General features: G+C 42.6%; 1 protein-coding gene and 1 long non-coding RNA gene across 3 annotated transcripts in view; both read right to left on the bottom strand.

Moving 5' to 3' along the window:
- MAML3 (mastermind like transcriptional coactivator 3) overlaps nucleotides 1-26230 on the bottom strand; it is a 438815-nt gene that overhangs the window by 233104 nt on the left and 179481 nt on the right. The gene's annotated exons all lie outside the window — the stretch shown is intronic.
- On the bottom strand, nucleotides 11115-18383 carry LOC141278710 (uncharacterized). The gene is made up of 2 exons (XR_012331778.1): nucleotides 18348-18383; nucleotides 11115-13073 (listed from the first exon to the last, which is right to left on the bottom strand). It is a non-coding gene; the product is annotated as an uncharacterized lncRNA (long non-coding RNA).

Here is a 26230-nt window from a genome sequence, read left to right as displayed (position 1 = left end):
TTAAAAAGTTTTTTTTTTAATTTTGAACTATTTTTTGACCTACAGAAAAGTTGCAAAAATAGTACAAAGCCCTTCGTATCCTTTACGTTGCTCTCCTTAATGTTCATGTCTTACTTAACCATAGCAGAATGATCAGGAACAGGAAATTAACATCCATACCATATTGCTAATTAAACTACAGACCTTATTAGAATTTCACCATTTCTTACACTAATATCCTTTTGCCGTTGCAGGATCCTATCCAAGATGATCCCACATTGCATCCAGTTGTTATCTCTCCTTAGTCTTTTCCAGTTTGTAACAATTCCTCCATCTTCCCATGTCTTTCTTGGCCTTGACACTTTTGAAGAGTACTGAACAGTTATTCTGTGGAAGGTCCCTCAGTTCGGGTTTGCCTAATGTATTGTCATGACTCAAATGAACTTATGCCTTTTTAGCAAGCATACTACAAAAATGACGTTGTGTTCTTCTCAGTGCATCGTATCAAGGGGGTCATTATGATGTCATCATGGCTTATCACTGGTGGTATTTGCCTTGATCACTTGGTTAGAACAGTGCCTGCTTGTTTTTCCACTGTAAAGTTTCACTATCTTTCCCTGTGTAGTAACAAAGTATCTTGAGGGGGATATGCTGACACTATACGAATCCTGTTTCTCCTCAAATGTTACCCACTAATTTTAGCATCCATCTGTGGTTCCTGCCTGAAATAATCGTTACTGTGGTGTTTGCCTAAGGGTGATTCTGTTTCCCAATTTCCTTCCACATTTATTATCTGGAATTCTACTTAAGGAAGAGCTGTCACTTCTCCCATGTTTTTTGTTTTTTGTTTTTTGTTTTTTAATCAGTATGGACTCCTGGATATTTATTTTATTCTACGGGTTAAAATTCAGTACTGTCTTTAGTTTTTTGCCCAAGCTGTACCAGCTTTGGTCACTAGGAACACATTTACATCGACTCCTGTGTTCTTTTGACAAGCCCTTGTCTTTTGAGGGGAGTGTTTCCTTATTTGCTGGCACTGTTAAGATGTTCCAGGTTCATTTTGTATTTCCCCTGCCTGAGGCCTGAAAAACAACTGCTTCTGCAAGGAGGCTTGGTTCCTTTTATTGGAGAATGGTGTTTAGAAACAAGATATGGGTGCTGAGTGAGCTTCTTGTTTCTCAGCAGATAGAGCTAGGTAATATATGTATGCATATTAACCCATTTATATACATATATGTATATTTCTGTATCTCTCTGTGTACATTGAGAGTAGTTTATGCTACTACTCTGATCCTGACCCAACACCATAGGGTTCATTTTAGCCTTCCTCTCTCCTTATTGATACCTTTTTTCTCCATCAGTGTGATGCCCATAATAACTTTCTTTTAACTTAAAACATAGTTTCACTTAATAATCAACTCCAAAGCCATTCGTTGATTAGACTGGAAATGGAGTTATTGATTTAGCAAATATTCATTGACAAGTACCGTATTTGTTTAAGGCTCCATACAAAGCTCTCTGGATGGAACAGGGATGACTCTTAGACCCTGCCTTCAGGTAGTTTATGGGCTACTAGGAAATATATAAAAATAATACAGAAAGTAAGGAGTGTTAGGAGAAACAAATAAATGGCGATGGGCGTGAAGAGGAAGGAGAAATGCATTCCTGTTGGAGGGATAAGGGAAGGCTTCCTGAAGAAGCGATGGAGCTTTAAGGATGGGCAGGGTGGGATCTGTAAAGATTAGGGGGAAGCACTCCAGGAAGAGGAAACAGCTTGAACGAAAGCACTGGACGGAGGCTGTGGAGGCAAGGCGTAGAAAAAGAACAGCCGTGTCACCGGGGGACCAGGCCAGTGAAGGCAGCATGGCGGCTGGAGCTGGATCACAGGGCACTGTCGACAACTGGCTATGGTGGAATCTGGGCTCTGTCCGCGGGCAATGGAGAGCTCCTGAGACCTTGCGAGCAAGCAGTGACCAGCTAGGAGTGACATAGTGGGACTCAGAAGGGAGGGGGGAATCTGTGGACCAGAGAAGATCAATGCAGGAGAGAAAGCAGTTTGGAAGCTACTGATATAGGTTAGGGGACCAGGGATGGTCTGAACTGCAGCAAGAATGGCAGGTATGGAGAAGAGGCGACGTATGTGAGGACACAATCAACAACACCTGACAACAGATTAGATGAGGAGAGTAAGGAAAGAGTCAAAGGTAACTTCCGGATTTCAAGGAGGTATATTAAAAAACTATTCGAGTTAGAGACTACGACATAAGCAAGATAATGGGAAACTGTCCAACGGCCCCCAAAACACAGGGTTGAGGTAGAGCACTTCCCATGTGATCATTTTGGTGCTTTGTTATGGGTGGACAGGAAAGGAGAGAAAAATCAAATGTTATATCAAGCAGTGTTGTTCCTTTCTAGCAGCAATGCTAAAGATCCAGTACAGTTAAAAAACTGCATTAAAAAGCAAGATGAAATTTCTAGATGATAATGAAATTTCATTTGCCCATAATGCTGGTTAGCCATCGGCATTGCTAATCACCACAAAGGGATATTTTCTTTGAAGTTGGATAGTTAGCACTCTCTAGACTAGAAATTGCCCACATTTTATCCATCATGACTTGGAGGCTAGTAAAACAGAGCCATTATAACTCTAGTCACCAGGGAGTTCTAGAACACTGAAGTTAGAATGAAACCATCACAGCTCCTCTATTAATGTTGTATCACTATTCAGATGTGATAGTTTATCTCAGGGAACAGCTGAAACTCAAATACACTAGCATCTATACAACCATGACAGCACTTATTAGTACATAATATTACAGGCATAGGCTGTGTTTGCTGGAGTATATTTGGCTTTCAGGCACAAGAAGCAACTACAAGTCAACTGTTGTTATGCCACAGTCTCGGTTGATTGTGTTCTTTTTAAGGAAGAAAGGAAAGAGCTACATTTGCTCATTTGTTTTGCAAGATGCTAGACACTTAATCATGCTATAGGGCAACAGAGAAGACAGAAGTGGAGGAAGAGGGCATGTACTTTTTCTGCTATTAGATCTGATGAAGTTTGGAACTGCAGACCCATTGGCTGTAGGGAAGTCTGGCGTGGATGCCCAGCCTGGCCCCAGCCAGGTGACTACGTGGGGATGGGCCAGCATCCACTGTCCACTATCGCCTGCCCCTCCTTCCCCTGGTTGTAGAGGTGAAAGATCTTCAAGCCTTGTCTTAGACAAGGTGTCTCTCCTACACTAACGGCTCTCACAGAGTAAAGCTGCTGGAATGGTTTCTACAACAGACGTTCTTCTGGTAGAAATGGAGATCCTTGTAATCAGGTGGAAGACAGAGGCCTACTATTCTTCTTAAGTGGAATCAAAGGAGTCACACTGAAGGAGAGAAGTCCATGTTGTCCCGTCCCATGAAAAGCTCTGTGACCAAAAGAGTTGTCCCACCAGAACACATTTCCAGGCAGAGTCTGTGGACCCGAATTCATACCCTGAGTTGACAGAGGGGTTGAGGAAGATCCTGCGCTGGACCTTCACTAGTACAAAGACGGACTGAGGATGCAAGGGAGGAGAGGCCAGTCTCGCCATTTTGAAGATACGCAACAGCCATTCCCGCAGGGATTAAGCTCCCTCCTTACGAAATTGCCATATTAAAAGACATCGTTATCAATTAAGGCAAGCAGGGTTGGCAGGACTGGAGGGTCAATTACAAGTACTCAAACACAGCAGCAAGGAAGAGTTAAAGGCAAAAACTGCAATGCGGTGGAGACACGTCATTGTGCGCTGTCCCTGTCCCCCCACCGTAACCTCCTCCCCTTCATGTCACTTTCCCTTTTCTCTGTCCTTCTAAGTCCCTTTTTCTGCTTAAATGGGGAGTAATGGGACACTAGACCTTTACACTGTTCATTGATTAACCACACATTAGTATGTTCATTGCTTAGGTTATCATATTACTAATTGATTCCATGATTTTTTTTATTTCTAATTATGAAATTGAAGGCTTTGTCAGTGCTGTAGGAATTTTCAAGGCTTGCCCCGTTGTAGGCTGTGTGAACGGAGCAGTCAGAAGGGCAACTACGGTCCCATTTTTAGATCTCTAAAGAAGAAGTGAGGTGACAGAGTTGGAAGATGAGTCCATGCTTCCTTTGTTATCCTGGAATCACTTAGGTTATGGTTCTTGTGTCCCAAGATGCTGTGAAGGAGCCTCCAATTCCAGTGAGACCGACTCTGCCACTTGTAGGACCCAGTGCTAAATGAAAACGCAGGACCCCTTGATTCAAAAATGAAGACGCTCAAGCTGGTGACAGCAGAGCATCAACCCAGATGCCCCAAGTTCCAGGAGCCATGACATGAAGCCCGGCTGTTCTGCCTTCATGTGCCTCTTCTCTGAGCAAGCCTGTCGTGCTTGGCACTAAAATTCACCAACAGGCTAAGACACTACTTGATTGTGACTGGGTTTCATCTGCCGTTTCGTCTTTGGACCTTGTACCACCTAGAACTGCAGAGACATATTAAAATGTTTTCCACTTCGTGTTTTGCTATTTTATGCGATATTTAATTACGTTATCACTTTGAATGTGATGTTCTGAGCACGTCCCCACCTGCTCTAATTATTTTCTACCAAACTGAAGTTGTGGATATTTGTGTAAGTCAATGGAAGGCATTCTCTTCATTAGGGGCCTTTATCTTCCTCCTGCTTAAACATCTTCACAGTGTCAACAACCCTCCCATGTCGTCTCCTTCAGTAATCCCTGTTTCTGGAACCACTTTCTGAAAAGTGAAAAGAACTTTAAAAAAGTACTTTAGAAACAATTTCCTGATTTGCTTAATTCTTTGAATAGTGCTTTTTTGACTGCCTTCCTTTGACCAAACTTAAGAAAAGTATCTTGTAAATAAAAGGCATTCTGTTCTTATTTCTCCGATCAGGACACTAATTTTCTCTTATGCTTGAATTTTTTTGTTTGATTAAAAAAAATTTTTTTTTAACTTTATTTTTTTAGAGCAGTTTAAGGTTCAGAGCAAAATTGAGGGGGGAGGTACAGAGATTTCCCATATACCCTCTGACCCTAGAGTTAAATTGTCATTGCTTAATTTATACAGTCATCCCTCGATATTCACAGGGGATTTGTCCAGAACTCCTGTGGATACCAAAATCCACAGATGTTCAAGTCCCTTAAATAAAATGGTGTAGTATTTGCATATAACTTACGTACATCCACCTGTATGCTTTTTTTTTTAATTTATTTATTTGATTTATTTATTTTTGGCTGCGTTGGTTCTTTGTTGCTGTGCGCAGGCTTTCTCTAGTTGCAGTGAGCAGGGGCTACTCTTCATTGTGGTGCGCAGGCTTCTCATTGTGGTGGCTTCTCTTGTTGCAGAGCATGGGCTCTAGGGCGCGAGAGCTTCAGTAGTTGTGGTGCACGGGCTTAGCTGCTCCACAGCATGTGGAATCCTCCCGGACCAGGGCTCGAACCTGTATCCCCTGAATTGGCAGGCAGATTCTTAACCACTGTGTCACCAGATAAGCCCCTGCTGTATGCTTTAAGTCACCTCTAGATTACTTATAATACCTAATAGGTAAGTGCTATGGAAATACAGTAGACCCTTGAACAATGGGTTTGCTCTGCTGAACTGCAGGGGTCCACTTATACGTGGATTCTTTTCAATAAGTACTACAGGACTACAGGATCCACTGTTGATTGAATCTGCGGACGCTGAACCACAGATATGGAGGGCCGAGACACTATTTTCCAAACAAGTCTCTGCTAGGCCAAGGAAATGTCAACCAAAAAGCTAAAATCACCACAAATTCCAAGTAAGTATCGTCAACTAATAATCTTTATTTCTAGAAAAATGTTACCCAAAGTCCCTCTAAAAGTAGGTTTGCATGAGAGACAAACCATTGGAAAAGATACTGTGATACTCATAGACCTAATCTATTGATAGTTTCAAATACTTTCACCAGCAATGTTGATCTCCCATATCTCCATTTTAAATGAAGCGACCAAATCCTACAAGAATTTGTAGCTTCATTGGTCATAGCTGATGGAACCAAGGAGGAACGCCTGATCCAAGGAAAGCCTGCTGTCTCTGTATGACACAGTCTGGCTTGAAAGATGAACTTGCTCCATCAGCTTCTGACTCTGGGAGATATATCGGGGAATGTAGAGAAAGAGATGCAGTTAGCAGTGCAGTTTAGCAGAACCAAAAGGATAGCAACACAGAGAGAGGCCAGGAGCTGGGGTGAGCCACGTGGGAAGATCGGGTTGCAAAGAAATTACTTTGAGGAAATAGAGAGGTTGAGAGAGGAAAGAAGGAAAGAAGGGAGGGAGGGAGGAAAACAAATGAGAGAAAGAGATACGTATACAGACAGGACAGATGACAGACCACGTGACCCTTGAGGGCGTGGTTTGCCCCTAGAGATTTCCTTGTTGGCTTTTTCCACTCAGGCGCAGCCCATAAGCCTCCGTAGAGGAGCCTCTTTATCTTCTGAGGTAAAATGAATGTATCACTGTTCCTTATTCTGTAGCTTGCCGCCAGAGATTAACCAACACATGCCAAAACATCTTCCTAAAACGAGCAAAGTAAGGGGCCCTGGGGTGTGTGTTTGTGGCGGCGGTGCAGGATGGAGAGACATCCAACACAGAATACATTTTACATTGAACAGCCTTCCTTCTTATAAATGTGAATTTTTTGAAAATTTTTATTGTATATTGGAGGATAGTTGATTAACAATGTTGTGTTAGCTCCAGGTGTACAGCAAAGTGATTCAGTTATACGTATACATGTATCTATTCTTTTTCAAATTCTTTTCTCATTTAGGTTATTACAGAATACGTCATTATCTGTATAGAACCACAAAGGGCTCTTTCTCTGGGATGGTAAAGGCCTGGGCCCTGCCTGTAAAAGCCAGCAGTAGCCGCTGTACTGTCGGGCCTGATGCCAGGGCCGTTGGTGGAGTCTGTCACAGTCCTTTGATGTTCCCAGACAGGACAGCTTCTGCCTGCTAAATATTTATTTAATTCAATTTGGCCAATCAAACTTCAGGTCTAATAAACAATTACAGTAACAGGCAACTCTTAACCCAGAGTCCTTCTACTTCCTGAGGTCAGCCTGGGGCTTTGTTCAAAAACCAGGAGCTAGCAAAGCAGGGAGGGGGAAACCCAGAGAGAGAAAGTGAGAGAGAGAGTGTGTTGTGAACATGTTTGTGAGTGTGTGTGTGTGTGTGAATGTGTTGAGCGGGGGAGGGAGAAGGAAGGGAAGAAATGGAGAAAAACCAAAAAAGGAAATGGGAGGCTGTGTGAAAAGGCATGTAGAAATCCTCCTCTCTCAACTGAACATACAGATTAACATGTAAAAAAGCCAGCCGTGGACTGGGTGTTCAGCCTCCCTTAATCAGAAGGCAGACGCCCCTCACCTTCCTCCTCCTGGCCCATCATCCTCTCGGAAAGAGTGGGGAGGAGGTCAGCGGGGGCTCTTCGGCTCCTATTTCTACCTCCATCCAAAGGCAAGTATGAACCACGTGGCTCTCCCTACCCCTCACTTAAGAGCATGTGGAGAGAAGGGACCTCACCTTCCAAAGGGCTGGGGAAAACACCCAACTCAACTCTTACCGCGTGCTTTCCTCTGTGGCGAGGAAATCTGGTGGGCTGCCACCGTTGTCTTTCTAAACCTCTTTTCCCTAACACCACTTTGGAACATGGAGTGCAAGATTCTTTATCTGCAGAGAGAAGATAAACCCTGAGGCCTACAGCAATTTTCTGCTTGTTGAATCTTGTGCCTGGTTCGTTTCAACAAAGCCCGGTTTCGTTAGCATCGCCTGGTTCACTATAGAACGGGCACTTCCATGCGGGTGTAACCGTGTTCAGCAAAAGCTCTCCGCTTTGCCAGACACTTAATGTCCTGGTCAATGTACTGCTGCCAATATCCACTCAATTAGAAGGTATTCATCATCCATTTTACTGCTCTCCCTACTGCCCATCACCCCCCTTCCTCAGCAAGACATGGGGCCCAGCAGTCCTCTCCTGTCATCCAGCCTTCCCGGCAGATGCAGTTACATGGCAACCATACAGACACTTCTTTTTTTTTTTTTTTTTTTTCCACGACTGATATTCTATGAATCCTTACAAATTTATTAGTTCTGACTCATAACAATCCATCAGCCATAAGTGCAATAAATGATGCTTGTAAGTTAATACCCACATTTCAGCAGAGGAGGTTTTACATATTAAATTATCTTTAAAGTTATAAATAAGTAACCTACGTGAAATAGATTGAAGCAACAGACATATCTCCACAAACAATACTCAGGAAGCTTCCTTTTCACCAAGCAAAAGCGATTTCAGCAATGTCTTGTTAATAGGCGCCCCCTCTCCACATTCCCTGCCTTTCCTCTCTTCTCCTGTAACATCATAGATCCATCACCTCCAATACCGGGGTTGTTCCTTTCGTAGGAAGAAGGGTGCTTCCTTTAACTAACACTCATTCTCAATGCTTCGGCTGGCTTACTGTTTTAAAAGAATAATTTAGAAATTTTCCAAGATATATTTACTTCCACGGCCTCCTCTTTATCTGTGCCCCCATCCCCCCAACAATGCCACTTGAATAGCCTTTTTAAAATCGCTGTCTTCATTTTTATATAACACTTTTATTACATGTGTATAGATCTATAAAAAACATGGTGTTCAGTTTTTTTCCTGTCGTTTATAATCACTGTGTTGCAGGTGAGTAATAGTACACCAGATTTTATCTTTACTAAGTAATGAAGTTATGGCATTTGTGGTAATGAAGTATCGAGTCATGGAACACAGTTTCATTCAATAAATTGTTTCGTGTAAACATTTAGGTTCTTAGAGTTGAATGTTGGGTTTTGGATATGACCTGAAAAGACTATCCCAGAAGGATCCTTAGGACCTCATTCCCTACTGAAAATTCTCCTTCAAGTATCTGTTTCAGCATTTAGATTGGGCTTTACCACTGACCTATAGGCTTCTTCTACCTTAAGAACAGACATACTGAATTTGAAAGTACCTTGTCTCTTTCCCTATGTATCTATAAAGTTTTGCTTATCTTTGCAATTTATCAAAAGAGTATCATACTTTAAGTAGGGAGTTGATTTTTTTCACTCAATATTGTATTTCTAAGATTGAATGGCTTTGGGCTTCCCTGGTGGCACAGTGGTTGAGAGTCTGCCTGCCGATGCAGGGGACACGGGTTCGTGCCCCGGTCCGGGAAGATCCCACATGCCGCGGAGCGGCTGGGCCCGTGAGCCATGGCCGCTGAGCCTGCGCGTCCGGAGCCTGTGCTCCGCAACGGGAGAGGCCACAACAGTGAGAGGCCCGCATACCGCAAAAAAAAAAAAAAAGATATAGATGATGTATTTTATATATATCAAAGATATACTTATTGTATCTATATTAAGTAATATATCTGTGTATATATGAATATATTATAAAGGTATATATGTGTATAGCATGTACTGTAATTTAAAAAGTGAGACTAATTTTTTTTAATTAACTTATTTATTTTTGGCTGCATTGGGTCTTCGTTGCTGCGCGCAGGCTTTCTCTAGTTGCGGTGAGCGGGGGCTGCTCTTCATTGCAGTGCGCGGGCTTCTCATTGAGGTGGCTTCTCTTGCTGCGGAGCACGGGCTCTAGACGCGTGGGTTTCAGCAGTTGTGGCTCGCAGGCTCAGTAGTTGTGGCTCGTGGGCTCTAGAGCACAGGCTCAGTAGTTGTGGCTCACGGGCTTAGTTGCTTGGTGGCATGTGGGATCTTCCCGGACCAGGGCTCGAACCTGTGTCCCCTGCATTGGCAGGCGGATTCTTAACCGCTACGCCACCAGGGAAGTCCTGAGACTAATTTTAATGTATGGCCAATGGTACTCACAGTGCAATCCAGTCCACAAGCACTTTCGGATGTACACAAACCCAATTACTATAACGTGTGGTACAGCTATTGTCTTTGCCAGACACAATATTCCTAGTCATCTTTTCTAACCTTGATGTACATATGACTAAAGAAGAGTCTGTCACTAGTAGTGCTTCCCGCACTGCAAACCATGAAGGCTGGCTTCTAATTTAAGTCTCTGTTCCATGAACAGCTTTACTTCCTCTACCTCCTGGAACACAGGATATCTTTACTCAGAAAGACCCATGGCCACATCACTGATTCTTTGCTACTCTTCATTCTTCACATTCTGATGCTACCTCTTCAATGACTGTCCCTTGCATGTGTTTCTTCCTCTTTCACTGCCACAGACTTGGTTGAGGTTCCCTTACCTTTTATATAAACTATTCCTGTAAAAGTCTTGATTCTATCCTCATTTCTCTCCATTCTTGACAGAGGCATCAGAATGACCAGCCTAAAGCACAACTCCAGACATCATTCAGTTACTCAGAAATCTTCCATGGCTCCCTACGGCTGAGTGAAGTCCAAACTTCTTGGCATGACCTCCCAGATGCTCCCAAAGATGGCTCAGTCTGGCTTACGACACTGACTCAATCCTCTAGGCATCTCCTGGTATTCCTATCAAGTTCCTACCGACCTCTGTTTGGAATGCCCTTTTCCCAAACTTTTATCCCCGCCCCAGGCTCTGTCACCACCAGCCAGAGCACTGTGTATCCTTCAAGGCCCATACTCAACAAATCCTTTCCCGAATCTCTCAGTTACAGTTTAGTCTCTTCTCTCCTGGGCTTCCATAGCCCTCTGTTAATATCTCTAATGGTAGCTCTTAATACATTATTATATGTCTTTTTTCTCCATTCAACTATACATTTCCTGAGGGCTTTGCTACCTCCTATATGTCTGAACAAGGCACCAGTACAGAGCCTTCTGCACAGTACTTGAATTTGAATGTACCTCTACACGCCGAATCATTTGTTAGTGCTGTACTTTTCCGACCCGCTCTACCTCTTCTGCATTGTTTAACATTGTTTTTTAGGTGTACCTTTACACTTTCCCTTCCTCGCCCTTCCACTGCCCCAACCACTAATACTTCATTTAATCTGCCAGCAACCACCTTCGCTTGTATTTAGCAAACTTATTTTCTCCACATTTATTCCAATTAATCTACGTCATATCGGCACAATATCTGTCTTAGTCCATTTGGGCTGCTGTAACAAAAATATCATAGACTGGGTGGCTTATAGACAACAGAAATTTATTTGTCACTGTCCTGGAGGTTGGAAGTCTGATATCAGGGTGCCAGAATGGTCGGGTGAGAACCCTCTTCCAGGTCAAAGACTTCTCCTTGTGTCCTCACATTGTGGAAGGGGCAAGGGAGCTTTCTTGGCCACTTTTACAAGGGCACTAATCCCACCTAATCATCTCCCAAAGGTCCCACCTCCTACTACCATCACCTTGGGGGTTAGGTGTCAACATATGAATTTGGGGGACACAAACATGCAACCTACAGAAATATCTCAAGGTTTACTAGGGCATCTAAAGTAAAGGACGATTGGAATCTGCACCCCTTACTTCCTGTCTATATGACTTCAAGCAAGGTACTTAACTGCTCTGAGCCTTGGTTTCCTCACCTGTAGAAAAGGATGGCAATGCTTCAACTCCATGAGGACTACTGCAGTAGTAATATAGGTAAATCACCTGGCATAGAGGAGGCATCCAATAAATAGTATGTGGTAGAGTTTAGACCTGGCCAAAGAAAGTCGGCTGAGAAAGGAAGCAAATTGTTCCCCTAAGCCTGAGTTAGCTGCCTCAAGAATGAACCCCAAACCTGGCTCCCTCCTTGGGGGCCCACTTGGCTTCTCTCCAGCACAGTGGCTTTCTGAATTCCCTCACGTGGATGCCATTACTTATCTCTCTTCACATGTACAACACGATGCAATGCCCGGCACATGTCACCCTTCACTTTAAGAGCACAGTAGAGCTCAGTCTCCATTTCTGCCGTGTCCCGGTACACAGAGATATAACACCAGGGGACTGATGTTCATTAAGATTTACTTACATAACTCAGGAGTTGGCTCAGTTCTCAGACTTTGTTATTAATGATATTGTCCGGTGATCTATGTTAAATATAGATCATGAGCGACGCTGATGAATGAGTTGGATGTCACATTTGTGTTAGTTCAGTTACAATCAAACGTTAAAATGCTCTCCACCTCTACTATGGGGATTTGGTCTAGGGTTTCATTATGATGACATAATATTCCTTTCATTTTCATAAAGACATTTTTATTTTGTTTTCTATTTCTAGATTTAGCTGTACATTATTGGCAACTTATGCTGCCCACATTACAGAATTTGGTAATAACTTATACTATCTTTGAAAATTCTTTTCAGGGTATAAGATACTCTAGTCTAAATTGTTATATGTGTTTAATCTTTGGTTTTCCTACCATATTGTAGATTCTGCGAAATAATCCATGGACTCGTGAATTTATCACTGTAAGTTTCTAAAACAAAGCCATCAACACACAGAGGTAGGTCGATGAATTAGGTATAAAACTTTCAACCTGTACCGTATTAAGAAGTTTTCTCCCCAAGTGTCATGCTGTAGCCTTCTTCCAATTCACAAAACTAGGGCAATCCTAATTTGCCATCACTGCTGATGGTGGTACTGGAGTCCTTTTTTCAGGGTTGGGGGAGAATTCTGGAGGCAGAAAGAATGATAATAATGACCAGACATCAACAAGGCATGTGCATATAGGTGTGTCAGCACGTGTTGTGTGCATGTGTGTATGTTTACAGAGTTGAGATACATGCTAAACCTCACTAGTTGCAGGATATAGAGAGAAAGTTAGTTTCTGGGTCCTTTGATCTAACATGCTCTCATATTTCAGGATGAAACATACACCTGAGTGAATTACTCAATCTCTTTTACTTCCCATTAGAAACCTTTAACACCAAACAAAGAGGCATAGCATCAAGGAGGACACAACCCAGAGGATTCCATTACCTTCCTTAACAGCCAAGCTAAGAGATTCAGGAGTCCATGCCCACTTAACCGTGGGCTGATGAACACAGACACAGGGCTGCAGCTTTGTTCTTTCCCATCCTCTGCCCTGCTACAAACAAGCTGTGGCCTGGAACACTGTGTGATTACCGAAGTCAGTTCTCTGGGATGAATCTGGTCATGACACTGACTGGAAGAAATGAACCAGACATCTCATCTGAGAGCCACTACTTTATGACCATGACATGAGGCCCTTGGGCCCCCATCACCTTAGGTTGTATCTTATTTAAATCACTCATCAGAAAGATGATTTAAAGCAAACTTCAAGAAGGTACAATTTCACGACTCTTTTTTCTTACTGAGGTATGCCCCCTGTTGTATATATTCCTACCATTGAGGAGAAAAAACTCAGGTTTCTGGTTCTCCCATGTAAAAAAGACACATAGTATATGTGTCTTAGAAACACATGTTGGAGTAGTTACATTAGAAAACTGACTTGTGATTTGGTTATTTTATTCCTCAGAGCTAAATAAAGCAGCTATCTATGAAGTTACAGTGAGGCAAAGCATTTTCAGCTTGACAGGTTAGTTTGGGCAACTTTTTTTGCTCTGCTATATTAGAATAACGACCATGATAATTCAGAACAACTGATACTAAGTTTTCGCCAAGGTAAAATGTTTATATAAACATGTTTGTATTTTGATCTTTTTCTTCAACGAAACATATAATTTCATAACAAAAATATAAAATCAAAATTTATTTTACTGATACCTATGAAATGGGGTGCTGACAAAAATAAAAAAAGAATGTTTCGGGCTTCCCTGGTGGAGCAGCGGTTGAGAATCTGCCTGCTAATGCAGGGGACACGGGTTCGAGCCCTGGTCTGGGAGGATCCCACATGCCGCGGAGCGACTAGACCCGTGAGCCACAACTACTGAGCCTGCGCGTCTGGAGCCTGTGCTCCGCAACAAGAGAGGCCGCGATAGTGAGAGGCCCGCGCACTGCGATGAAGAGTGGCCCCCGCTTGCCACAACTAGAGAAAGCCCTCGCACAGAAACGAAGATGCAACACAACAAAAATTAATTAATTAATTAATAAACTCCTACCCCCAACATCTAAAAAAAAAAAAAAAGAATGTTTCACTTAAATAAAAAGATTCTTCCAAAATGAAACACTTAAAATATAAGATTGTTTTGAATAGCACCTTGTCCCTCCAATCATATAACATCAAAGAATAGAAAGCTTCTTCTATTAGAGGAAAAAAGTTTAGAATCTTTACAGCATATGGAGGTAAAAGAAGATACTGGAGAAACCAGGCATGATTGACAGGAAAAGAATAAAGAGGACCCACAATTGACGGGGCCTGGAAGGGCTCTAGAGAGGTCACAGATCGCCAGGGGCTGGAAAAGTAAAGTGGCCCTGCTTTGAAAATAGAGAAAAGAAGCAGAGAAGAAACAAACTGAACATTAGAGAAGAAGAAAAGGAATCCAGTGGAATTTGAGCCCCGGGGTGGGAGGTGGGTTCCGGGGGAATGGGCAGAGGAGGATGTTTACAGTTTATTTAAGGAGATCAGCCCATTGCAGCAATCCTGGAATTCCAGGGAATGATCAGCTGTGGATCCACGTGATTATGTAGAGTATCATTTGGGCTAAAATGCAAATAGAAAGAACCGGGACCAAGCATGGATGTGTATCGAGTTAGATTTAATACCTACACTGAAGGTATGTGATTTACTTGTTTAGAATACGTTCAATGGAGATCTTCTTGCAGTAGCAGATTTTATATGCGAAATAGCTCCCTTCTGTTGATTATCCACAATCTGTGGATTATTCACTACAAAAAGTCTGACATACAACATGGTACTAAATGTTAGGTTGCAGTCCAAAGGCAAAAGTTTAAAAAAACGGAGGATTCCCTCACCCCAAGTCCTAGGAAAGGATAAAGGCAAGTTCCAGGAACTTCTGATTTGAGGTCGTCTCTGCGCAGTTTCATTCACTCTCCCAGGCTTCCCTTTTTCCTTCTTATTTCCCTGGGCCATTAAGGGGAGTTTTGCTTCTCTGCTTTTTAAATTTCCGTTTCTCAATTAAGACTAAATTATTCCAAGGCAAGTAACTCTTCCTATAGGGCACAGCATGGTGACTAAAGTTAATAATAGTCTATTGCATATCTGAAAGTGGCTAGGAGAGTAGACCTTAAAAATTCTCATCACAAGAAAAAGAAACTGTAATGTGTGGCAACGGATGTTAGTTAGACTTATTGTGGAGATCATTTCACAATATATACAAGTATCAAATCATTATGTTGCACATCTGAAATTAATATAATGTATGTCAATTATACCTCAATAAAAACATCTTAAATAAGTATTTGCATATCGTATCCTGAATTTATCAGAAGAATTTTTTTAAAGTTAAGCAAAAAATCATTTAATCTTAAATTTGAATTTAAAATATCAGTCTAAGTCCATGACAGTTTTTCTTAAAAAACACACACACACACAGTTCCTACCTCTGTCAACTGAAAGGCCTAAGAGCAATGACAATGCTGTAGCAAGGAGCGCCCCTAGGGCCCAGTTTGTGGCCTCCAAAGACTATCTTCCACTAAAATGAAGAAGGGGTCCTTGGAAGAATGGCTGATTCCAGATTTTTTTTTAAAGACTGAACTATTCCAAAGCAAAGAACTCTTTCTATTCCTGCAGATTATTTGAATTATCATTTTACTTGCTTCTGAAGAATTCAGATGTTTGAATGACTTCCAGCAATACACTGACGTGACTTTGTCAAAAACCTTGTAAAGAAACACTTAAAAAAAGATGTATCCGTGGGCTTCCCTGGTGGCGCAGTGGTTGAGAGTCCGCCTGTCGATGCAGGGGATGCGGGTTCGTGCCCCGGTCCAGGAAGATCCCACATGTCGCGGAGTGGCTGGGCCCGTGAGCCATGGCCGCTGAGCCTGCGCGTCCGGAGCCTGTGCTCCGCAATGCGAGAGGCCACAGCAGTGAGAGGCCCGCGTACCGCAAAAACAAAACAAAACAAAACAAAAAAAACCCCGATATATCCTCAAGCCCGGAAGTTTCATACTTGGTATCATGGATTGATGATTGCTGGATGCCAATTCCTCTTTTTTAATAGTCAAACATTTATCCTTAATACTAAAACTAAACCACAGACAAGACAGCATTTTCCACAACACTCTTTCGGATACAATTTGAAGCCAAAGTTTTAACTGCATGGAGGTATTTTAAGGTTAACAAATCATCATATTAACTTTAGCTTCACCAACTTTGTTTCACTGAGTTTAGATAGCCTGATACTAGAGAGATATTTAATAAATGTTTGTCCTAGGCAGATTTTCCCATACATTTTCTAAAACTAAATCAAAATTTTGTTTCAATTGTTAGAACGTTTCAATTCCTCTAGGTCATGGTTTTACCAGCACAGCTTCACCTACCTACCCATGTACATCATACCAAAGCATTTAAGCAGGCAGTGGTTTTTAATAAGCCACTGTATGAAACAAACAAAAAAAGCGCGGGAAGGTGTCGCCTGGGAGCTAACAGCTGTAATGAGGAGCCAGCGATTGCTCCCTGATAAGTTTATGCACTGCACATCTCCTCAGTCCTGATTGAGGAGATGTGCATCAGATATCTTTTTTTTTTTAAGATGTTGGGGGTAGGAGTTTATTAACTTATTTATTTATTTTTGCTTTGTTGGGTCTTCGTCCCGGCGCGAGGGCTTTCTCTAGCTGCGGCAAGCGGGGGCCACTCTTCATCGCGGTACGCGGGCCTCTCACTATCGCGGCCTCTCTTGTTGCGGAGCACAGGCTCCAGACGCGCAGGCTCAGTAGCTGTGGCTCACGGGCCTAGTTGCTCTGCAGCATGTGGGATCCTCCCAGACCAGGGCGCGAACCTGTGTCCCCTGCATTAGCAGGCAGATTCTCAACCGCTGCGCCAACAGGGAAGCCCTCAGACATCCTCTAATGAGAAAATGTTAAGTTTCCCCAAATGGTATGATGGTAGAATCAGAATGGAAATTACCAATAAAACTTTGTGAACACTATATACCCCCCAGATGTGGGCTGGTTTCATCCTTCTTAATTCCATCTTGATGTCTTTTGAATTAATCATTCAATATACACAATAGTGAAAACTTAAGTATGTGCAAAGTGTGACAAAATCTTAATGTTCAGAAGCTATAGATAATATATGTACCAGACTCACACTAAAGTCTTTAAAGGCAAGGTGGTATTTATTATTCTTCTAGATAAACCATCCAGGCTGATTCTTTCAGATTCAGGGAATGTAGGTTTCAGCAAATTTTCATGGTTGATAGGAAGGACTTGTGGCCAGAATCAAGTACTTTTCAGTCTGTGAAATGAGCCTGACCATGTGAATAATCTCAATGCAGTAATTTTTTTTTTGATGCTAAACACACAGGTATGTACAAACACAGAAAGGTAATTCCTGAATAGTCAAGAAATAACTAGACCAAACACATAGCTGCTAATTCTGGGGATAATATGATGAATAATTACAATTTTTTTTAAAATGTAAGTTTCCGTGCTGGAAAAAATTTATTTCCAGTAGAATAATTAGTGCATTACTTAAGTAAAAATCAAAATGAAAGCCTTCCAAATAGCCTAAGTTGACATCCCTGGTTTTATTCAAGTAAACAAATATTAAGTACTATGGTAAGAGCTACAAAAAGAGGAATAAAACATGCTTCCTGCCCTCAGGGAGCTTATCAATTGACTGAGAGTCAAGAAATAGCATATTTCTTAAAATACCGTATATCGACTCCTACTGATGCTTAAAGGAAAACAAAAAAGCACCTGAACTTCTCCAGACACACATACACACACACACACACACACACACACACTCCCTTTACAAAGGCAAAGGTTGCAACATGCTATAATTAAGCTCACATCCTGGCAGTAAAAAACACAAAGTTTCATTCTAACTATAGAGGAAGACTCTCCACATTGCACAACCTCTCTGACTGTTGTTGTAAAACTTTCATCATTGACATGTCAGCATCACCGCTGCATAAAAGAATCACTCTTTCTGAAAATACACAGACAGTACACATGAAAACTGGACCACGTTAAATTTTCACTTGCAGTGGAGATTTTCTTAACATCTCGGGTAAATTTGATTCCTTCCTTGTCCCTCCTCTAGCTTTAAACTGCTATTTAAATGGCATTTTTCTTCTTGCTCCCAAGGTAGTGAAGTGCTGTTTGCCAAATGGACATGAGAGCTAGCCACAGCCCAAGGCTTAGGTCTCAGTCCCCAGATCTCCTCCAGGGATGAAACTGGTCCACAGCAGAGAACCTACACACACAGGCTGGCTGTCAGGTACCCAGGGAAAGTCCTTCTCAGTGAAACACCAACAACACTAGCGTGAAAATGACCACTTCCTAACACACCAGATTGGACTCAGTACTATTTAATAAAACAATTACAAACCTGAGAGCAGCTGAGCGCACACCTTGCAAAACACCCCCAAGCCCCTAGCAGAAGGTAGGGCTGATGTGAATTTACGGAACTTAAAGAACATTAGAGGATTGTGGTAAGTGTTTGAATTTACGGAACTTAAAGAACATTAGAGGATTGTGGTAAGTGTTTGAGCTTTTGTATTCCTGCCACCTGGAATTCAGCTACCCATGGTGAACCTGGAGCAAGGTAACCCTTCTAAGGGTTACCCCTTAGAGTAACCGCCCCGTTCCTTCAATGGAAAATAGTGATGATAATGGTACCTTCTTTGTTGGATTATTGTGAAGATTACATGTGATGATACATATAAAGCCTTCAGTATGGTGCTTGACGCACAGAAAATCTTAATAAAAGGCAACTAGTATTAGTTTGTAGGACAATAAAAGCCACTGCTCTACACCAAAAAGTCATACGTGAAGTATACAAAACAAAACCCATGTTGAAAACCCAACAGTTTACAGAGATAAATTAGATGTATAGGAAGGAAACACACTCCCAAGTGCTGCTTCTACTCTGTGCTACACTTGGGAGTCTAAGAACAACTGACAGGCCTTTCGGGGAAAATATTTCAGCTTTCAAATAACTGCTTGGAAAAGGACTAAAACTATATTTAACTGCCTCTCGGGCAATTAGACCGTGGCCATTGCCACATCTGCTATTTGCTCATCAGGAAACTGCTTCCAAGACATTTAACATTCATAGCTGTATTAGCTCATTATTAATACCCCGGAAATTCGCCATGACACTATTAACTTCAGCGCAGAATTGGATACAAGGAGGCTCCACCTTGGTTTCAACTCACCTAAGGGGATTATGAGCGGAATTCCCTAAAGGACAACACCAGAAAGTAGTCTCAAACATGGACTGAATTAGAGCAAAGTTCTAATGCTTACTCTACTTCTAAAAACTTTTCTTCAACCATCTCCATCTTCTACTCAGACTTTATCTCTTCATATTCCCAGGAAGTAATCATTATAAGAGCAAACATTTATGCGTCACTATGTGTCTGTAAGTGCAGACACTTACATATGTTAATACATTTAATCATCACAAGAGCCCTAAGAGGTAGAAACTATTAGTATCATCCCCATTATACATAGGAGGAAACTGAGGCACAGGTGGGTTAAACAACACACCAGTAGTGCCTGAGCTGGGATCTGAACCTGGGCAGTTTCATCGCAGGGTTCGCACTCTCCCCTCTAGCGATGCAGCCTCTGTGCCTTATCGACACGCTTCTCAACGTACAGAAGTGGTGGTAGAAATTACTCTCAGGCTCTAATCATAAGACAGAGGCGGGATCAGGAATTGAGCTCTCACTTTTTCAGTGCTCTGCGTTAGCCCATGTGCTATTCCTCTGACATCAAGGTAAAAAGAACTCTTTCCAACGAATGCCCATTAAGATCAGAGATTACACCAAGTATAATTTGTCACAAGGAAACCAGCAAGCATGTCAATGAGACAGCCTGACCTATAACATGTTTTACTCTAAAGAAATTTCTGTCATTTGACATATCCTCTGAATATAACGTCCCACTCCCAATGTACAAATTCTCCATGTGATGGCTAATTTTATGTGTCAACTTGACTAGGCTATGGTGCCCAGTTCTTTGGTTAAACACCAGTCTAGATGGGGCTGTGAAGGTTGTTTCTTTAGATGTGATTAACATTTAAATCAGTAGACTTTGAGTAAAGCATTTCCCTCCTTAATGTGAGTGGGTATTATATATACATCCCTATATGTGTATATGTACATATATACCCACACATTGTTGACATATAGGATATATGTGATATATATAATATATATGATGTATATATGTGTACATATATCTATCTCATATGTAAGGTGTATATATATATATATATATATATCTCTTATCTTCATCTATATATATATTTACACACACACCCCTATTGGCATATATACCCTATTGGATACGTAGATATATGTATCTATATATCCTCAAATGCATATCATAGACATATATTTGTCCTCTTGGTTCCTTTTCTCTGGGGAACTGACTTATCCACCCCAGAACCCAGCCTCTATCACTTTTACATACAAGGCTCTCGATATACAGTCACGAATTGTTCTAGGTAGAGCCTCCTTCCTGATTTCCCATTGTAGTCCTTACAAGATAAGATGAACCTGGCTATCTTAAGCACAAGCGCACAGACTAACAAACTTTCTGCAGCTGGGTAACACACTCTTCCTGGTTTGACCATGGAAGATTCTAATCCACACGCCCTCTGTGAATGGTTGTGGTTTGACAGGCTACAAAGACACACACCCTGGCCTGTGGAAGTCCCCAGACAGGGCCCCAGAGACCCGCTGCCGCCCAGCTCAGAATCCCGCCAAGTCCCGCCCCATGGGAAGGGCACCACCCACCATCGTGGCTTTGGGTGCCACCCTGGGCCAGCCCCAGAGGCTTGAAGAGGTGATTTGGTTGACAATGGTATTTTGGTAACCATTTCCTCCCAAGATCTGGCAAACTCCCTCAGGACTCCAATGGCTCCCAACTTCTATCTGCACGTGGGTTCGGTTGTCATCCTCTTACTTTGCTGGCTGGCAGTCCTCCCATTCATTCCAGCTGTCCGAATTCCTCTCCTGTCCCAGCTCCCGAAGAAAGGACCCCAGAGAAAACCAATATTTACTTCCTTAAGAAAAGATCTCAAAAGACCGATCTCCTTCTTTTTCCCCCTCCTCCTGTCTTTCTCCCCATGCCACCCAAACCACAGAGCCCTGGACTTGGTGAAGGGCCAGCGCTGGGAGCCGGGAATAAGTCACACCGAGAACATCCGCAGTTGCCCAGAGCTGTTTTCCTTGTGGCTTCTTCAGTAGCAGGCACGCTGCCTTCAGTGTTTACAGTCAGCAATTTCGAATGTGCTGACATGGAGAACCGTGACCACAGAGGCCACGCAGACCAGCAAGGAAGAGAAAACCCAGGCGGAAATGCCCAGGGGGACGCGAGGCCTCTTTCCTCCCCTGCCTGCCGGAGCTCCACCGGTAAGGCCACCGGTTCATAGAGGCCGGGCTGGATGGTAGGGAAAAGATGCGGCTCACCTCCTTCTGCTTTTTCCTTCCATCACTGCTTCATCTCAAAGCTTCTATTCTGGGGGCTGACGCAGGCAGAGCTGTGGAGGAGGGAGCCATCCTCCACCACTGACAGGAGGTGGCGGGAGGGAGGTTAGGCTGCGATGTTCCCAGCATCTTCAGAACTTCTCCCTCTCCAACATTTAACTTACAAAAGTTCTTTATGTTGCTGATTTGTTTTTGCTCATTTTTTTTCCCCTCTAGTAGCAAAGAAAGTTTTGTAAGTAAAAAAAAAATTGAAAATCGCTGTGTAGCAAGCCTAGCAAGAGAGGAGGGCGTGGGGAGGGAACATTAAATTAAATCTTGAAAAGGACAATAAGAATATTGCTAGAATGTTTTATAGGTAGACTGGGATTTGGGGATGCTGGAATCCCTCTATTCTTGGCTCTATCTGGGTTAGATAATAGGGAAATCATTTAGTTTCAGGAGGTCAAATAGTGTTCAGCTGGGCAATGGATTTCCCTGTTCACAGACAGATGCAATGGGGCGGTTCTGGGACCTGGGCTCACGTACTAGCGGGGGCAAAAGCTGAACTTGATCTTTGGCCTCCTTTATAAAGTGGTCATTCTCAAACTCTCACAGGTCACATCTGTGGTATAAAAATCCCTTACCAACCTCCCTACTGTTCTCCCATATGCCAAGAGTCAAAAACCCCACTCACTGTAATTACAAAAAAAGCCAGGTACATTTGGGGATGAAAACTATGGCTAGCTGTCCACCCAAGATGTGTGCCCCCCTTCACCTGTATGGATTGGATACTGGTGATTGGCTACCCAGTAAAGAACTACATTTCCCAGCTCTCCTTGCAGCTAGACGGAGATATTCGATTTAGTTCTTGCCAAAGGACTATGGGCAGAAATGATGTGTGCCATTTCCGGGGTGACCCATAAAAACCTCCAGCAAGAGTCCCCATGATCTTCTAGGCTCTCTCTTTTCCCCATCAGCTGGAAGCAAAAGGTTCCAAAACCCATGGACATACTTCAAGATGGAAGGAGCCGGTTGCTTGTCCACTGAATGCCCACATTGGCCTGTTGCACATGACACAAATGAATTTTTAGTGGCAAGCCACTGGGGATTTTAGCGTTCTCTATTACAAAAGCTACAGCACAAAATCAGTGCGTCATCAGAGGAAAAGTATCAATTTAATTAGACACAGTGACATAGATGTTAAACATGGATACCATTTGGGTTAAAAAAAAATATTCGCTCACATATGCATATATATGCTTTGGATGTCACTAGAAGGAAACATAAGAAAATGGTAACGGTGGTTGCTTTTAGGAAACAGAACTGGGAGACAGGAAAACAAGGGGTAGAAAAGAGATTTATCTTCCACAACATACTGTTTTGAACATTTTGAATTTTGTACTTTGGGCATTTATTACCCAGTCAAAAGTTACATTTAAAAAACACAAATTCTGAAAGCACCCCATTTTTGACCACCTGGAGAATGCTTATAGACACGACTATTAGTCCCAAGGGCCTTTTCTGAAAACCAGTGGTATGAAGTGTTGACATTTGAAAATACATAAAACTGTACTTTTCTTGAAAATTCCAGGGATGGGCAGAAGTAGCTGCTATTCCCACAGTGCATCTGAATTCTTGGGGTAAACTTCCTCATCCTCTTAGAGACTTTCCTTTCCTTCCAGTGGTGACAGGATGCTGAAACGAGAGAGGAGTTGTCCCTTCTGCTGGATCAGGTTACTGCTAACTGTGTGTCGCACAAGTTATTCATAGTGCTTGGTAAAAAGAAGGATTCCTGGACCTCTTTCCTGAAAATTTGGATTCAGTAGTTCTGAGGTGCAGCCTGGGAACCATATTGTTAACAAGTGTCGGTGGACTCCCATGCCCAGGCACACTTGGGAAACCCCATTCTCATCTGTCTGTGTGTCCTGCCTGTCACCTCGGATGAGTTGCTTCACTTTCACATTTTATCTCCCTGGAATACAGAGAATGAAATTTCTGACCTATGAAACTCAGAAGTGTCTGTTGAGACTAAGGTGATGCCTGTGAAAAAGGCTGAACTCCCCACGTCATGAGATTTACATACAAATGCCAATGATGATGATAATTACTGTTGGCATGTGTGTTTTGGATTCCTATTTTATGTTTTAAAATCCACTTTATCAAAAAAATACTTCATTTTGGGGCTTCCCTGGTGGCGCAGTGGTTGAGAGTCGGCCTGCCAATGCAGGGGACACGGGTTCGTGCCCCGGTCCGGGAAGATCCCACATGCCGCGGAGCGGCTGGGCCCGTGAGCCATGGCCACTGAGCCTGCGCGTCCGGAGCCTGTGCTCCGCAACAGGAGAGGCCACAACAGTGACAGGCCTGCGTACCGCCAAAAAAAAAAAAAAAAAATTCATTTTGAAAGAGAAGGGTGGGGGTGAAAAACATGTCTCTGTTTCTGTGGAAAAGCTTTTCTAAGAATTTCTGCTGTGCTGATAGGTGTTCAGTAGGGAGCTCACACTGGGCCGATCCTCCACCCATGACAAGTACGGCCGCTTCCAGAATGCAGAGAGCAGGGTAGAAGCCACAGGGAAGCTCCGTAGGTGAGTCCACTGGCTGGAGGCGAGGGCAATTCAAACACAAGGATATTCAGGCAGCAACTGGTTCTGTGGCAGATTACCATATGGAACGGGGATGGATGCAAGAGATTCACTTTGCATGAGAACAATCTCACGCAGTCCCGCTGGCCCCGGACCATTTTATTTCCTGTTCAGCTCACAGGTCCCATCCTTATCTCTGAATATTCTAAAATGTTTCACACCAAAAGGCCATCCACAGCCACGCCCTCTATGCAGCTCAGAGTCGAGCTGGTTCATGTCCCTGATTGCAATTTTCCTGTACATCAATTATCCAAACATAGAGGACAAACCATGGAGATGCTTATTTCCTGGGAAATAACCTGAGTGGTTAATAAAACTTGTTTGGAATGACACGATGCGTTTTCTAAAATATCTTAAGAGTAAACCTTGATATTTCCTAAGGAATAACTTGAAGAGTTTTTTTTAATTTAAAAGTTTCTCTATAGAACAGAGGGGAGAGGAGGGAGAGAATCCGTACATTTAGATCACAAGTTTTCTGTTTACTTTTTGGAGAACATTCTAATTTTTTAACTATCAGGTCCAAAAAGAGAACAATATTCACCAAAACAAAAAAAGAAGAAGAAGAAGAGATAAAGATGTGACGTGATGGACATTAATTAACTAGATGGGGGGAATCCTTTCACAATGTATATGTATATCAAATCCTTTCACAATGTATACATATATCAAATACCTTACAATTTTATTTGTCACTTATACCTCAATAAGGCTAAAATTTAAAACAAACACAAAGGGAAATGTTAACATGACCTATTGTGAATACAAATTATTTCCCTTTTCTTTTTGGCAACTACCTCATACATCAGGTGCTGTTTAAATTGGTTTTATCTCTTTCCATTCTTCTCAAACAAATGAAAAAAAGTCCCTGTTACAATATTTATTATAAAGCATCCTTAATTCCAAATGGGCTCCCTGTACTGCAGAGTGTCTTTAAATGGACCACCTAAAAGCCTGCAGTAGAGACTTCCGGGCCTCATCAGAGCTGGCTGTCCTCCTTTTCTGAGTGTATGGGAGGATTTCCCAGGCTCCCATGTGGTTAATCTGGGGCCATGCAGCTAGTCTGGCCAATAGGCTATGAGCAGAGAAAGAGCCCCCGTGAATTCTCCACCTTTTCTTCTGCTGCTGCAGCAAACCTTGAGGTCACATATCGAGATGGCAGTGTCCAGAGATGGTGGAGCCTCTGTCAGCCTGGATCCCTGAGTGGCCAGGTGCAGCAGAGCCTCCACACCCTTCTCCCACGAACTTCGAGTTGGAAATGTGGCAGGAGTAACATTTGTTGTGTTAAGCCAGTGGGATGAAGGGGGCAGGTACAACTGGTTACTGCAGGATAATCTTGCCTTTTCTGATTCACCAAAGCTACTGGTCTAAAATCTCTGAGTCCCAGTCAGGACACTGGACTTCCCATCAACGTAATTAGTAGACAAGTCACCTAATCTTTCTGAGCTTAGGGTTTTTTGTTTTATTGTTTGCTTTGTTTCGGTTTTTTAACTGTACAATGGGAATAATGTATTCTGGCATGTTCACCAGCCAGGGATATGTGAGCATCAGATGAATTTTTCTGAAAGCATTTTGAAATCTGTAAATCACAACCCTGGATGTGAAGTGCTAGCCTTGCTGTGGTGGGTATATCTGGAGAACTAAATGGGCTAAATTTGACTGCTTTTGGGGGGATCAGTTATTAGAATTCACGGCTTCATCATTCTTAAAAAGCCAAGCCATTCATTCCACTTATAGATCAGGATCATGAAAAGTCACATTCTGATACCACTTGGAGAATAATTTGTTATCTTAAAAATGTCAGGGCTAGCTGAATGGTTTCAGAAGCCTCACTTCCAGCAAAAGCAAACTCAACTATTTTGCCTTTGGCATAAAAAGAAAGGAAAAATAGAGGCCCCAAGTGAAAGGTTTGGCACAAAGCCCTTCATTCCTCCCACAGCCTGTCAGAGGGGAGGAGGGAGGGAGAACACAGGGGAGGAACAGAGAGCTTGGGCATTCCAGACTCCACCCCTGCACAGAGAGGCAGGGAGAGCCATGTATATGCAGGAGGGGTAGTACAAATCTATGCTTGTGTTACTCTCACAAAGAAGACAGATTTCTCCGTAGAGGAGAGGGGGAACGGGGGAGATGGGCTCCACACAGAGAAGATCTAGAAGCAG

The sequence above is a fragment of the Tursiops truncatus genome, chromosome 5 (assembly GCF_011762595.2).
Source record: "Tursiops truncatus isolate mTurTru1 chromosome 5, mTurTru1.mat.Y, whole genome shotgun sequence".
NCBI classification, from domain to species: Eukaryota; Metazoa; Chordata; class Mammalia; order Artiodactyla; family Delphinidae; genus Tursiops; species Tursiops truncatus.
This window is presented reverse-complemented; position numbering and strand designations above follow the sequence as displayed.